Raw genomic sequence first — 16,920 nt, forward strand, 5'->3', positions numbered from 1 at the left:
AAGGCCCTGTTTGCTCTTTTTTTTCCAGGACATTTATCAGGGTTGTGTTTACAGCAAGCAATCTTGAGGGATAGGTTAAGATACCATTTTGGAGAAAAGGCAGACTTGCTTACCACTTATTATAAAAGTGAATTCCCCAAGCTCAGTGTTCTTAACCTAGGACAAAAACCTACTATGTGCATACAATACACCTGAGCCCCTCTTTGGTGCCCCCATGGGACTTGGAGGGAAGGGAACTAACTCAGATAAGATGTTTATCCTACTTGTTAACTATGAATAATGAAATCTTTTGTCTCTAACTCAGTCATCTCACATCTTCTGCCAGTACTGGTGATAGACTAATTTATTAGCCCATAAGTAGGATTAGATTGATAAATCCCAGATCCAAGAAAGAAGCACATTAGTTCGTGGGTTCCCTATTGAGAGGTGTTCAAAAGTGAATGGATAAACCTCTATTTAGGATACTGCATAAACATAGCAAAAACCAAAGCCCCAGACTAGTTTTCCTTAGACATTCAATGTCATGCCAATTGCATAAATTTTATTTTTCTTTTTAGGAAAGACAGTATATAAATTTAGACTTGTCTGTAGAATACCAGAAGATTCTTACTGAGTTACTCCAAGAGAATATTGCTATGCCCCTCCAAGTTGAACCACTAGGAAATCCCTATATAAACATGGCCTCAATACGTATTTAAATGACCCAACTTCACCCATTGTCTCTGTGTATCCCTAATCTCATATTTTTTATTTGCCTTCAGATGAAGGGAGACTCAAAATTATTATGCCAAGGATGTAATTCATCTCTGATTTCACGTCAAAGCTTTTAGCACCCTGGGGAGTTAAGACTGGAATCTCGAATCTCTGCCTTGACAGCCCTCTTTCTGCCATATGACGAGTTAAGTATCTCTGACTTGTCCTATTGGAAATTCATGAACATAAGTTTTATTAGCGTTAATGAAACTTTAGTATCTAATGTGGTGGTAAGCACACTCAATATTTTTCTTTCATTGCTGAAAGCCTTTCATAATATTTACCAGAATACTTTGAAAAATGTGTATTAAAATCTAGTCTGGCTTTCTGAATGAGTGGTGTGATTCAGGTTTGGATCACATATGATATCACTGAACGTAAAGTTTTAACACTAGCATCATGGTGATAACCTCTCACAGTCTTCCTTTGTCTTTTCCTTTGCATATGATTTGTGCATCATGTACATTCATCCACTGGGTGGCAATGTGTACTCGAGAATGTTTACTGTTTCTAGTTCCCTCAGTCTAACTGAAATTAAGACATCAAACTTTTATTTGGAAAATTGTCATTGTATCAAATCTTAAGAAACAATATTGCCTGAATTCAAGCTCCTACCTACAGAGAATTTAATAATGTTAATACTTCCTACCATTTACTCTTAACCACATTCTTCTCCCAATATGTTCACAGGCCACACATTTGCAAAATAGATGATCTCTTGTGCTCTTCTCAATCCATGCCATTTTATAATTATTCCTTAAACACACACATGCCCCTTCTATTTTCCCCTAAACTATTTTCTGACCCCAACACTCTTAGTTCCCCACCTCTCATTTCTGTGGCTCTTGCCTGACAGTGAATTTTTCCCCTTTTCCATTTTGTTTCTTAAATACCACATCTCCTTCACAGTGAAATCAAGAGACACATCATTAAGCTCCTATATAACATAGTATACATGCTCTCTGGTTCTGTACTACATCCTAGATAAGGAGAGCAGATTTAGGAGATTCATTGAGTCTTGGGAAGTCCTGTAGTTCCCTTTCACTTGACTTAATTGTCCAAAATGCAGAATAATACTAATTAACTAGCTCTGTGTAAGATTTATCTTCAAGTTAAGAGGGGGAAAAACTTCCAAATTAAATTGTATATTAAGTGTGGTTACAACATGAGAAAACCCACAAAACTTTATATATTTTTTAAAAATTGAAAATAAAATAGTAGTAATAGTAGTTGCATTAGATGGTGAGATTATGAAAACTTTTGTTTCCCCTTTCTGCTTTTCTGTATTTTTCTATATTTTCTATTTTTTCTATGTATTTTAATGAACTATACTTTTTTCAAAAGAAAAAATTATATCTAACTGTGCCTAAACCGTATTTTATCTTTCTCTTTCCTGGATTGAAAACCTCCTTTTTCTTTCACATATCCTTGGCTGTCTAATTTTCCAAAAGGTACTTAATAATATTTTGACGTTTCCTTGAATCTCCACATGGTGCTGAGTGTGATGGGAGGTTTGGCTCGTGCTTTCTTTTTTTAAAAACAATCTTTATTTTAGCATAGTTTTAGCATTGTAAAATTGTAAAAACCCCACTTTTCCCTATTACTAACATCTTACGTTAGTTTGGTACATTTGTTGCAATTAATGAACCAATATTGATACAATATTGTTAACTAAAATTCATACCTTATTCAGATTTCCTTTGTTTTCGAGTCCTTTGTTCTGTTCCAGGATCCTATCCAGGACACCACATTACATTTAGCCATCATATCTCCTTAAGCTCCTCTTGGCTGTGACAGTTTCTCAAGCTTTCCTTATTTTTTCATGACCTCAGCAGCTTTGAGGAATACTCGTTAGGTATTTTGTAGAATGCCCCTCAACTGGGATTTCTCTGATGTGTTTCTATTGAATAGACTTGAATTATGGATATTGGGGAAGAAGACTGCGGAGGTGAAGTCATGTCAAGGGTAAGTACTAATCAGCATGACTTAGCACCATTGATCACCTTGCTGAGGTAGTGTTTGTCAGGTTTCTCCATGATAAAGTCACTCTTTCATTCCTCCTTTCCATGCTTTATACTCTTTGGTGGTGTGTACACAGCTATACTTAGTAGGGAATTATGTTCCACCTCTGTGAAGGGAGAGTATCTACATAAATAATTGGAAAATTTTCTGCACAGATTTATCTACTCTCCTCCCCTTATTATTTATTCAATAATTTATTTATATCCAAAGGAAACAAAAACACTAATTTGAAAACATACATGCACCCCAGTGTCCATAGCAGCACTATTCACAATAGCCAAGATATGGAAGCAACCCAAATGTCCATCCATGAATGGATAAAGGAGATGTGGTACATATATACAATGGAATACTTTATCCATGAATGGGTAAAGGAGATGTGGTGCGTATATACAATGGAATACTACTCAGCCATAAAAAGAATGAAATAATGTCATTAGCAGCAACATAGGTGGATTTAGATTATCATACTAAGTGAAGTAAGACAAAGACAAATATCATACGATATCAGTCATATGTGGAATCTAAAAAATAAGGTGAACGAATGAATATAACAAAAGAGACAGACTCACAGATAAAGAGGACAAACTAGTGGTTACTGGTGGGGAGAGGGAAGGGGGGAGGGGCAAGATAGGGGTAGGGGATTAAGAGGTACAAACTACTATGTATAAAATAAATAAGCTACAAGGATATATTGTACAACAGAGAATATAGTCAATATTTTATAATAACTTTAAATGGAGTATAATCTGTAAAAATTTTGAATCACTATGGTGTACACTTGAAACTAAAATATTGTAAATCAACTAAATATTTCAATTAAAAACAATACAAAACAAAATTCAGCCATCCCCAATGAATCTTTCTGTACTTTTAGTACTGATATGTATCTTCTCTTCTGGCCCTACTTAGAGATTCTACAGACACCAACACTGAGACCCAGAGATCTGGTGACTTTCTTAGGTCACCCCGCAGTTAATAGTATGGAACCGGACACCTACTCACTTGACCTTCGAACTTCAGGTCAGAGCTCTTTTCACCACAGAGCTTTGCCTCATTTAATAATTGATTTATACATTTAGCTCATTCATTTGTTCAACAAAAAATGCCTGAGTAACTGCTTCATACCTGACACTGTGCTAGGATTTGCAGGTACCTACAAATTTGGAGAGTTTATACCACTTTAAATAGAATCTAAAATTGGGTATACTGCCACCAGGTGGCGTAAACCCTCAGACTGGCAAGGATATTTGTAAGTAATTTGTAGGTAACCATTCAGTTTTTCCTCTTAGACATTTTTTCAAATTCAGGTGGTGAGAACTTGTCTGAATGTGTAATCCAGGTTTATCATGTTCTGCGAAGGTGCAGCCAATCTTCCAGCCTCCCAGGCAGAAATCTTTGAGTTATTTTTGTTTCATTTCATGTTTTACTTATTGAGTCACTGCTTGTTCAAACTGGCTTCTTCGTTTACCTATAACCCCTTCATAAATATCTCCAATTTAGAAGTGTCAGGGTAAAAACACCCTGGTCTGGTCTCAGCCTCCTGCAATTTCACTGCTGCTTCTGAGCCTTTGCTCCTGATGTTCTCTTTCCCTGAAATTCCTCCTTTAAACTCTTTCATCACTGACTCACCCATGTTCAGCAAACACTGCAGTAGTCATTATGGTGACTGGTAATATATGAAGTCCCAAACTACATACTCTCTCCACATACTGCTGTGTTCCTCCTTACTCTTCTGAGGGTAGAGGATATCTAGTTGGTAAAATGGGTGTATGAACAAATACATTGAAAGCATTTACCAGGCACAGTGGTGACAAAAGTATCAGCCTTGTAGAGATGGTCAAGAAAGAAATTGGCCCCTGGGTTAGGACTGAAGTTAACTCAAACAGTGTAAATGGATACAGAGTTAAAGATGGTTTTACATAGTGAGATGGAATGGCATGGTATTTCAAAGTCTGACAATTTTAGCATAGGTAGAAGGTACGATGTATGTAGGCAAATGCTTAAAGTTGGTATGAAAAAGAAAGGCAGGGATCAGATTATGAGGCCCTTTGAATGACACGCAAAAAAGTTAGGACTTTATGCTTTAGACATTAAGAGTCATTTTAATATTTAAAAAGGGGGATGACACAAACATTTGCATTTTAGAAAGATCATCTGCAGCTGTATGTGGCATGGATTGGAGAGAGGTGAGACCAGATATAAGGTAACCAGTTAGGAAATGACCATAGAGCCTGGGTGGAGAAACTAAGGCCCGAACCAAGGAAGAAGCTGTCTGAAGGAGACGCAGGGATGAATCAGAGAGATTCAACAGAATTTGATGAGGAATCAAATATGAGAGTAAGAAGAGTGCTGGGTAACCACTGGTACCCTGATTTAGGTCACTGGGTGAGTGGTGATGTCATTAAGCAGGATAGAGGATACAGGAGGCTGAGCAGTTTTTAGGTGGTGGTGGTAATGAATGTCTCGAGTCTACTTCGGGACATATTATCTGATTATTTGCACTAATCAACTTCATACATTATTAACACACAGGTTAGAATGAAAAGTCTCCGTAAAGAAACATCTCCTACTACCTCACATCAATCTAATCAATATGCAGTCAAAAATATTTTAGGAGTTAAGTGAATGGGTCTTGTGGAACACATATTCCAAACTTTCCAAGACAGGTTCACTTCCTACAGTATTATTCTTTTTAATAAACACAAGTCATTAAATGTATAAATTTAAGATGATTTAATTTTTTATCTCTTGTAAGACTTTTCTCATAAGGAAGTTCATACATTATTAAAAGGTTTAAGGTATGAGTCCTGCTAGTTAGGAATCTGCAGACTAATCCAGACGAAGCACTCAACACCCAGTGAAGAGCCGCTTAGTGGTAAACTGTGTTGGTGTAAGGGCTCGTGGTGCATCCAGAAAGTGGCTGTCATTTTGGACAGAGAGGGCTGTGCTGAGAAGAGGCTGGAACTGCAGCAAAGCTCTGAAGAATGAACAGTATCTGAAAGTCAGACACTGAGTGAGGAGAGCAGCCTTAGGAAAGGAATCAAATTGGAAATAACCTCAACGTGTCCAAGGGAGATGGAGGACCATGGCCTATCTTGATTAGTCTTTCAACTCAGCCACAGAGAGAGGCTGCTAGGTGGTGTGACTCATATTTCTGCCTTCCTATATCCAGCTCCTCTTCACTTTGTGATCATTTTTCTAAGGTATAATGAAAATTTCTAGTTGTGTGGTTTCCAAGGTTTTTTTTTTCATTCCCTTCCTGACTTTTTCCCATTTCCATCTCATTCTGAATTTTAGCTTTTCTTTTTTAAATTTTTTTATTTTTATTTATTATTTTTTAACATCTTTACTGGAGTATAATTGCTTTACAATGGTGTGTTAGTTTCTGCTTTATAACAAAGTGAATCAACTATACATATACACATATCCCCATATCTCCTCCCTCTTGTGTCTCCCTCCCACCTTTGCCATCCCACCCCTCTAGGTGGTCACAAAGCACCGAGATGATCTCCCTGTGCTATGAGGCTGCTTCCCACTAGCTATCTATTTTACATTTGGTAGTGTATATATGTACATGCCTCTCTCTCACTTCGTCCCAGCTTTTCTGACCTTAGTCCTAAAAGCTTTTGCTAAGTTTTAGGATTCCCTAGTCACCTTACTTTCTATTTTGGGTAAGATTCCCATTTTCCTGTGAGGTATACATGCAGTCTTTTGAGATATTGAGATATTCTTCTAGCATATTTTCAAGAACTGTGGATAGATAAACGCATGGTACTGAAAAATCCATAATGTAAGGTGGATATATAATCGTGCCTCCTGCATAGTAGCCATCTGATAAATCTTTATAAATGAATGAATTTTATGTAATAACCTATTAAAAAAAGAATACATCTTTTCTATTACACATTTTTCACAAGGACTTTTTACCACCAGAGCAAGAAGTACAGTAGAGGCTCCAGGGATAAGTGGCGAGGTCACATTTCTTCTGAGATAATTCCTTTGGCTTCTTCTTTAAGTCAAGTCAAGCTCTGACTCCTGATGCTCTGAGGTGAGGTGAGGGTCAGGGACCTTGTGTGTCAACCTCCTTCTCTCCAGGGGGCCTTAGCTCAGGGATCTGTAAGAAGTGTATCAAAACATTAGTCTAAGTGTCTGACTCCACTTCAGCTATTTGTGTTTGAAATTTTGTATTTGAAAACAGTTTGCTCTTTAAAGTTGGTGAACATTCCTTTTATAATTTGTTTACACTGTTTGTTGGACAAGCTACTAATATTACTGATAGAGCAAAATTAAAATTAAACTAGCCTCACTCTGATGGTTGATTATAAATCCCAAATTAGCAAAGTCCAATTAATGAGGTTTTATTATCTACGTATATATGTGTATGTATACAGGGTTACATGTATATGAATTAAGAATGATAGCAATTTAGAAATAGAGGGACACAGAGAAATGAATTCTATTTAAAGCCTACATTTTTGCAGATGAACTGATTTGCAACTGGTAAATTGTTCTTCTTTTACCCAAGAGACTAGTTCTATATTTAAACACAATCCAGAAATAGCCTCCTTTACAGACATAACTTGCTATGACTCCACGGCTCCACTGAGCACATACATATTATGTAATGCTCTTACTTCTATTAGCTGTGTCTTATCATCTCCCATAAGTCTCCAGCCACTTTGAAGATAGAGATTTTATTTGTCTTTGCACAATCCCCACAATACCTGTCCCAGCCCATCCCCATGCCTTATACTGGATTGAGCATCAGTCAAACCAGTAGGCAGCCATGATCCTGCACTGGAATCAAGGAATCAACCATTAAGGTGATAGATCTCTTGTGAGCTTTGCAAATTTTCTTCTGCTCCAGTACATCTGACAATTTCCCCAGATAACCTTGTTCGCTATTTGGAGTCCTGTGGTCTCTACTCTTCTCCTGATAGTAGGAAGCCGTGCCCTTATGCTAAGGCTCTCCCATCCCGTTGTTTCCCTACTCTAATACCAACAACTGCAGTGGGCTGCACTGGGTTTGCCATTCTCTGGTTTGGATGAAATTTAGAATTGCCGCCACTCCCCAGCCCCCCTTTTGTGGTGCCCCTTGGCTCAACCTCCTCCATCCCAGCATGCTGGGTGGTAAGTAATGCAGGCAGCATGTGTAATCCCACCCTGAGATCTAAAGCTGTTGCTTGCCTGGTACTGTTACATAAAATAAATGGATATTGAATAATTCAAAAGAGTGAATTTGGACATTAATTATTCACTCAACAAATATTTATTGAGTACCTAATATATACCATACCAGACTTTTTCCTGGGTGCTGGAGATGCAGCAGGTAACAAGATCAAATTTCTGCCCTCATGAAGGGCATTCTAGTCAAGAGGGATACAATAAACAAATAAATTAATAGATCTATAATATAAAGTCACTGCTAAAGAGTAAGTGCTGTGAAAAAACAAGAAGCAGGGAAAGGGAATAGGAAATGACATCACTAATCAACATCACTAATCATCAGGGAAATACGAATCAAAACCTCAATGAGCTATCACCTCACACTGTCAAAATGGCTATTATCAAAAAGACAAGAAATAACAGGTGTTGGCGAGGATGTGGAAAAAAGGGAACCCCTGTGTATTGTTGGTGAGATTGTAAATTGGTGCAGGCACTATGGAAAACAGTGTGGAGGTTTCTCAAAAAATTAAAAATAATAAAAAAAAAGAGGCATTGCTGCTGAATGGGAAGTCATTATTATTGTGACAAATGTTTCTGAGAGGTCATAGTTCATTTATTGAGTGTCTTTCATTTGCTGGGTATTTGTTGGGCATTTAAGATTTAGAGATGGATAAGACACAGTCCCTGCCCTCAAGAAGCTCCAGGACAGAACTGTGAACAAATCAAAATGTCATGGAACGAATGCAACAAAAGCATTTACAATTCTCCAAGCTTGCTTTATTGTTCCCACTTCATACATTAGAAACCAAGACTCAGGATTAAATGATTTGTTCAGTATGATACCACAGACAAAACTGAAATCCAACACGGGGATAGGGAGTTAAAACCTAAACCCTTCCTGTCATTCTATACAACCTTTCTCAGAAAGTGAATGCAGAGGTGATCCAGTCCAATACCTCACTGGAGGCTGGAATCCTTGTAACCTTAAGTAGCAAAAAGCTAGCATCTTGGTGAATTGGGCCCCACGATAATGGATGTAAACTGGATTACATATGCTTTGTCCTGCTTTATAATTCTACTCTTTTTACCCATTGACTTAGATTGCCCATCAAAATAACATTTATAATATTAAATAGTGAGTTAGATTTGCATACGTATCCTGGGCTAGTAGGAATCTGAGATGTCCACTGGATGATACTTTGGTCAGTTTTTAAAATATCTGAGTCACAGTCCATAGCCTTTTAGTGGATTGAATTTTTGTTGATATAAACTATTTTGATGATAAAGGCAAAACCGAATGGATCATCAGGTCGTCCATTCCTGAGAAGTTAAAAGGATTGTGGACAGTAATATGGTATCCCGAGGGCTGGAGTGTATGTATAATTACAACTTTCAGCTCTGTTAGCCACTATGAAGCTATTACTATAATCTTCTATATCAGCGTTTATTAAGTGTGTCATAACAGTTCCAATATGAAATGGCTCTTCATATTTGTTCAGAAAAAATATCTGTGAGCTAATTTTTGCAGAACATTTACCATAACTCTGTTAAGAAAAATTATAGGTACGCTACTAATTGTTCCCATGTTAAGAAAGAGAAACTAAACTAGAACAGGAAATAAAAAATATGCGCTTCACTTGAGTACAGTAATAAGTCATTCGAAGAGTCCAAGATAGGACAGGATTCTAGTGGCTACTAGTGTGGATTAATAGAGTTTTAGATTTTGAAACAAAACTTTTGGGGAATGTGAAGGGCACAAAAACAAACCCACCCACTAAGGCTTAATTTTCTGTAGCCTAACAGAGAGAAATTTAATGAGTACATTTAATGCTCAGGCAAGAACTGGGATAATTATAAAGACTAGAAAGGATTAGAAAGCTTGGTGAATCAGAACAATGTTTCTGTGCCATCATTTTACACTGGAGGATGTTTGCGTTTTGTTCATTTCTTGTAGTGAGTTTCATATCGGCTACTTGAGGTCTGGTATTTGGGTTTATTTCAGTTCCAATTAGCATAATACTGAACGCCAATGTTTTGTTACTTCAGTGTTCCCTCCTTTCACGATTCCCAAGTTTGTCAGCACTAGAGGAAGACCTTCCATGGAAGCTTAGTATTGAAAGTCTGTCTCAGTATTGAGAGTTTCTTACACCAACAGAGACCCTGCAGCAAAGCTGCAGATGTTGCTTTCCCACCTTGATGGTGGAGCATCGGAGCTGAGTTGGGCCTATTCTTCAGGTAGCCTTCACTGCTGAATCTGCTAGAAAACACTTTCAATAGACCTCTGGTGGAATCTGGAAAATAATGACAAGAAAAAAAAGTCCCTCAACTGCAGGTCTAGATACTCAGAAAATGTTTTATTTACAGTGGGCAAATATCCTTAGAGAGTTTTAGGAGCTATTCCCACATGTGTGTTTGATATAGAAACAAGATATCAGTTATTTCTGTCTCTGGAGGGGATATTTGTTTACACAACAGAAGGGTGAGGTTTTAGAATGTTTTGTCTATGAACCTATGTGAGCAGGCCCCTAGTAGAAGGAATTAGGTCTATTAGGATCTATCCATTATTACTATCTAGCTATTAGGGTCTATTAGGAATTGATACATTTTCTTTTTATTATTTTTCTTTTTTGTCTTATTTTTAAAAAGACAAGTGGATGGAAAAATGTATTGGCCCTCTTCCTTTGGATCAGAAGGTAAACATTCTCGCCTTATGGAATAAATTATTTGGAAAAGGGTAAATTGAAGAGTTAGAACAATTTGAGATGGGAACACACAGCCTATTTCTCTGCCAATAATGGACATTACCTCATGACTATGTTTGAAATTTTCCTCAGCCTGCTTGTAAGGGCTGGAATTGATCAATTCAAGCATTTCCTTGACACCAACTTGATTTTTCTCCATCTGAATTTCACACAGTTTTCTTCTAGCTAGAAGGTAATTTGTTTGGCTCATTATAAAAAATGTTGAACTGGCAAAAGTTTCCAAGATTATGTCTATTTTTTTCTTTCTTTTGGTAAAACCAAACTGCTTCAATAGTCAATTGCCTAGTTAAATGATTAAATTCTTTACTATTCCCATGGCTTGCAGGATTATGGTTGTAAAAAACATTAAGTCCTACAGAAAACCTATGTAACTTGTACTAACATCTTTTGGAAATGGGATCCTTTCTTTTTTAAAAATTCTGCCATTTTTCTCTTCCATAGAGATTGAATTACTTGTTTACCCTTTTTGTTTAAAGGCAGACTATTAGATTTCTCTCAATTATTACATCCTTTATTATAAGTATGACTCAGCTGAACATTATTGTGACCTGTTTTTTAAAAATATCTTTCTTCCCTTTATTTTGGGGAATTGAATTGGTGTGCTAGTGCTTTTCTTTCCCGTGAAGGAGACTTATTGTTCTTGTGGTGAAGGCTTCTAGTTTACTTGGACATCTTTAGATATAATTTGATTATTTTATAGTGGTTGGACTTTTCTTTCCTTTGGACCAACACCTATTCTGTACCTTTCCCTTTTTGTACTTTTTTCTACTCATTATTCAGATGGTCTTTCTCTTCTAGTATCATATTATTTTAATGATTGTAGCTTTGTAATATATATTTTTAAACATCTTTATTGGAGTATAATTGCTTTACAATGTTGTGTTAGTTTGTGCTGTATGACAAAGTGAATCAGCTGCATGTACACATATGTTCCCATATCCCCTCCCTCTTGCGCCTCCCTCCAAACCTCCCTATGCCACCCCTCTAGGTGGTCACAAAGCACCGACCTGATCTCCCTGTGCTATGCGGCTACTCCCCACTAGCTACCTATTTTACGTTTGGTGGTGTATATATGTCCATGCCACTCTCTCACTTTGTCACAGCTTACCCTTCCCCCTCCCCATATCCTCAAGTCCATTCTCTAGTAGGTCTGTGTCTTTATTCCCATCTTGCCCCTAGGTTCTTCATGACCTTTTTTTCTTTTTTTTTTCTTAGATTCCATATATATGCATTAGCATACGGTATTTATTTTTCCCTTTCTGACTTGCTTCACTCTGTATGACAGACTCTAGGTCCATCCACCTCACTACAAATAGTTCAGTTTCATTTCTTTATATGGCTGAGTAGTAATCCATTGTATATATGTGCCACATCTTCTTTATCCATTCATCTGTCGATGGACACTTAGGCTGCTTCCATGTCCTGGCTATTGTAACTAGTGCTGCAATGAACACTGTGGTACATGTCTCTTTTTGAATTATGGTTTTCTCAGGGTATATGCCCAGTAGTGAGATTGCTGGGTCATATAGTAGTTCTATTTTTAGTTTTTTAAGGAACCTCCATAATGTTCTCCGTAGTGGCTGTATAAATTTACATTCCCACCAACAGTTCCCTTTTCTCCACACCCTCTCCAGCACTGATTGTAGATTTTTTGATGATGGCCATTCTGACCATCAGGGAGAGGTGATAACTCATTGTAGTTTTGATTTGCATTTCTCTAATGATTACTGATGTTGAGCGTCCTTTCATGTGTTTCTTGGCAATCTGTATATCTTCTTTGGAGAAATGTCTATTTAGGTCTTTTTCCCATTTTTGGATTGGATTGTTTGTTTTTTTGATATTGAACTGCATGAGCTGCTTCTATATTTTGGAGATTAATTCTTTGTCAGTTGCTTCATTTACGAATATTTTCTCCCATTCTGAGGGTTGTCTTTTCGTCTTGTTTATGGTTTCCTTTGCTGTGCAAAAGCTTTTAAGTTTCATTAGGTCCCATTTGTTTATTTTTCTTTTTATTTCCATTTCTCCAGGAGGTGGGTCAAAAAGGATCTTGCTGTGATTTATGTCATAGAGTGTTCTGCCTATGTTTTCCTCTAAGAGATTTATAGTGTCTGGCCTTATATTTAGGTCTTTAATCCATTTTGAGTTTATTTTTGTGTATGGTGTTAGGGACTATTATAATTTCATTCTTTTACATGTAGCTGTCCAGTTTTCCCAGCACCACTTATTGAAGAGGGTGGCTTTTCTCCATTGTATATTCTTGCCTCCTTTATCAAAAATAAGGTGACCATATGTGCATGGGTTTATCTCTGGGCTTTCTATCCTGTTCCATTGATCTATATTTCTGTTTTTGTGCCAGTACCATACTGTCTTGATTACTGTAGCTTTGTAGTATAGTCTGAAGTCAGAGAGCCTGATTCCTCCAGTTCCATTTTTCTTTCTCAAGGTTACTTTGGCTATTCGGGGTCTTTTGTGTTTCCACACAAATTGTGAAATATTTTGTTCTAGTTCTGTGAAAAATGTCATTGGTAGTTTGATAGGGATTGTATTGAATCTGTAGAATGTTTTGGGTAGTATAGTCATTTTCACAATATTGATTCTTCCAATCCAAGAACATAGTATATTTCTCCATCTGTTTGTATTATCTTTAATTTCTTTCATCAGTGTCTTATAGTTTTCTGCATACAGGTCTTTTGTCTCCTTAGGTAGGTTTATTCCTAGGTATTTTATTCTTTTTGTTGCAGTGGTAAATGGGAGTGTTTCCTTCATTTCTCTTTCAGATTATTCATCATTAGTATATAGGAATGCAAGAGATTTCTGTGTATTAATTTTGTGTCCTGCTACTTTACCAAATTCATTCTAGTAGTTTTCTGGTAATATCTTTAGGATTCTCTAAGTATAGTATCATGTCATCTGCAAACAGTGACAGTTTTACTTCTTCTTTTCCAATTTAGATTCCTTTTATTTCTTTTTCTTCTCTGATTGCTATGGCTAAAACTTCCAAAACTATGTTGAATAATAGTGGTGAGAGTGGGCAACTTTGTCTTGTTCCTGATCTTAGACGAAATGGTTTCAGTTTTTCACCATTGAGAATGTTGTTGGCTGTAGGTTTGTCATATATGGCCTTTATTATGTTGAGGTAAGTTCCCTCTATGCCCACTTTCTGGAGAGTTTTTATCATAAATAGGTGTTGAACTTTGTCGCAAGTTTTTTCTGCATCTATTGAGATGATCATATGGTTTTTATACATCAATTTGTTATACATCAATTTGTGGTGTATCACATTGATTGATCTTCATATATTGAAGAATCCTTGCATTCCTGGGATAAACTCCACGTGATCATGGTGTATGATCCTTTTAATGTGCTGTTGGATTCTGTTTGCTAGTATTTGTTGAGTTTTGCATCTATGCTTCTTAGTGATATTGGCCAGGAGTTTTCTTTTTTTGTGACATCTTTGTTTGGTTTTGGTATCAGGGTGATGGTGGCCTTGTAGAATGAGTTTTGGAGTATTCCTCCCTCTGCTATATTTTGAAAGAGTTTGAGAAGGATAGGTGTTAGCTCTTCTCTAAATGTTTGATAGAATTCGCCTGTGAAGCCATCTAGTCCTGGACTTTTCTTTGTTGGAAGATTTTTTAATCACAGTTTCAATTTCATTACTTGTGATCGATCTGTTTATATTTTCCATTTCTTCCTGGTTCAGTCTCGGAAGTTGTGGTTTTCTAAGAATTTGTCCATTTCTTCCAGGTTGTCTATTTTATTGGCATATAGTTGCTTGTAATAATCTCTCATGATCGTTTGTATTTCTGCAGTGTCAGTTGTTACTTCTCTTTTTTCATTTCTAATTCTGTTGATTTGAGTCTTCTCCCTTTTTTTCTTGATGAGTCTGGCTAATGGTTTATCAATTTTGTTTATCTTCTTTGAGAACCAGCTTTTAGTTTTATTGATCTTTGCTATTGTTTCCTTCATTTCTTTTTCATTTATATCTGATCTGATCTTTATGATTTCTTTCCTTCTGCTGACTTTGGGGTTTTTTGTTTTTCTTTCTCTAATTGCTCTTGGTTAGGCTCTTCATTTGAGATGTTTCTTGTTTTTTGAGGTAGGATTTGTATTGCTATAACTTCCCTCTTAGAACTGCTTTTGCTGAGTCCCGTAGGCTTTGGGTCGTTGTGTTTTTGTTGTTATTAGTTTCTGGGTATTTTTTGAATTCCTCTTTCATTTCTTCAGTGATCTCTTGGCTATTTAGTAGGGTATTGTTTAGCCTCCATGTGTTTGTATTTTTTACAGTTCTTTTCCTGTAATTGATATCTAGTCTCATAGCGTTGTTGTCAGAAAATATACTTGATATGATTTCAATTTTCTTAAATTTACCATGGCTTGTTTTGTGGCCCAAGATATGATCTGTCCTGGAGAATGTTCCATGAGCACTTTGAGAAGAAATATCATTCTGTTGTTTTTGGATAGAATGTCCTATAAGTATCAATTAAGTCCATCTTCTTTAATGTGTCATTTAAAGCTTGTGTTTCCTTATTTATTTTCATTTTGGATGATCTGTCCATTGGTGAAAGTGGGGTGTTACAGTCCCCTACTATTGTTATGTTACTGTCGATTTCCCCTTTCATGGCTGTTAGCATTTGCCTTATGTATTGAGGTGCTTCTATGTTGGGTGCATAAATATTTACAATTGTTATATCTTCGTCTTGGATTGATCCCTTTATCATTATGTAGTGTCCTTCTTTGTCTCTTTTAATAGTCTTTATTTTAAAGTCTATTTTGTCTGATATGAGAATTGCTACTCCAGCTTTCTTTTGACTTCCATTTGCATGGAATATCTTTTTCCATCCCTTCACCTTCAGTCTGTATGTATCCCTAGGTCTGAAGCGGGTCTCTTGTAGACAGCATATATACGGGTCTTATTTTTGTATCCATTCAGCCAGTCTATGTCTTTTGGCTGGAGCATTTAATCGATTTACACTTAAGATAATTATCGATATGTATGTTCCTATTACCATTTTCTTAATTGTTTTGGGTTTGTTTTTGTAGGTCTTTTCCTTCTCTTGTGTTTCCTGCCTAGAGAAGTTCCTTTAGTATTTGTTGTATAGCTGCTTTGATGGTACTGAATTCTCTTAACTTTTGCCTGTCTGTAAAGGTTTTAATTTCTCCGTCAAATCTGAATGAGATCCTTGCTGGGTAGAGTAATGTTTGTTGTAGTTTTTTCCCTTTCATCACTTTAAATATGTCCAGCCACTCCCCTCTGGCTTGCAGGGTTTCTGCCAAAAGATCAGCTGTTAACCTTATGGGGATTCCCTTGTATGTTATTTGTCGCTTTTCCCTCGCTGCTTTTAATATTTTTTCTTTGTATTTAATATTTGACAGTTTGATTAATATGTGTCTTGGTGTGTTTCTCCTTGGATTTATCCTATATGGGACTCCATGCACTTCTTGGACTTGATTGCCTATTTTCTTTCCCATGTTTGGGAAGTTTTCAACTATAATCTCTTTAAATATTTTCTCAGTCCCCTTCTTTTTCTCCTCTTCTTCTGGGACCCCTATAATTCGAATGTTGGTGCATTTAAAGTTGTTCCAGAGGTCTCTGAGAGTGTCTTTAATTCTTTTCATTCTTTTTTCATATTCTGCTCTGCAGTAGATATTTCCACTATTTTATCTTCAGGGTCACTTATCCGTTCTTCTGCCTCAGTTATTCTTCTATTGATTCCTTCCAGATAATTTTTAATTTCATTTATTGTGTTGTTCATCATTGTTTGTTTGTTCTTTAGTTCTTCTAGGTCCTTGTTACACGTTTCTTGTATATTCTCCATTCTATTTCCAAGATTCTGGGTCACATTAACTATCATTATCCTGAATTCTTTTTCAGGTAGACTGCCTATATCCTGTTCATTTATTTGGTCTGGTGGGTTTTTACCTTGCTCCTTCATCTGCTGTGTGTTTCTCTGTCTTCTCATTTTGCTTAACTTACTGTGTTTGGGGTCTCCTTTTCACAGGCTGCACGTTCATAGTTTCTGTTGTTTTTGGTGCCTGCCCCAAGTGGGTGAGGTTGGTTCAGTGGGTTGTGTAGGCTTCCTGGTGGAGGGGACTGGTGTCTCTGTTCTGGTGGATGAGGCTGGATCTTGTCTTTCTGGTGGGCAGGGCCATGTCCGGTGGTGTGTCTGTGAACTTAGTATGATTTTAGGCAGCCTGTCTGCTAATGGGTGGGATT

General features: G+C 36.8%; 1 protein-coding gene across 2 annotated transcripts in view; it reads left to right on the forward strand.

Annotated features, from left to right (window-relative positions):
* Nucleotides 1–16,920, forward strand: part of LACC1 (laccase domain containing 1) — a 66,930-nt gene that overhangs the window by 15,712 nt on the left and 34,298 nt on the right. The window contains exons 7-8 of one of the 2 annotated variants that reach the window (XR_010937013.1): nucleotides 762–898; nucleotides 2,665–2,799. The exons of the other annotated variant lie outside the window; for it this stretch is intronic. The gene's annotated coding sequence lies outside the window, so the exon portion shown is untranslated. Of the gene's footprint in view, nucleotides 1–761; nucleotides 899–2,664; nucleotides 2,800–16,920 lie in introns of those variants that run through there. 2 annotated transcript variants of the gene reach the window in all.

Source organism: Pseudorca crassidens, chromosome 18 (genome assembly GCF_039906515.1).
Source record: "Pseudorca crassidens isolate mPseCra1 chromosome 18, mPseCra1.hap1, whole genome shotgun sequence".
Taxonomy (NCBI): Eukaryota; Metazoa; Chordata; class Mammalia; order Artiodactyla; family Delphinidae; genus Pseudorca; species Pseudorca crassidens.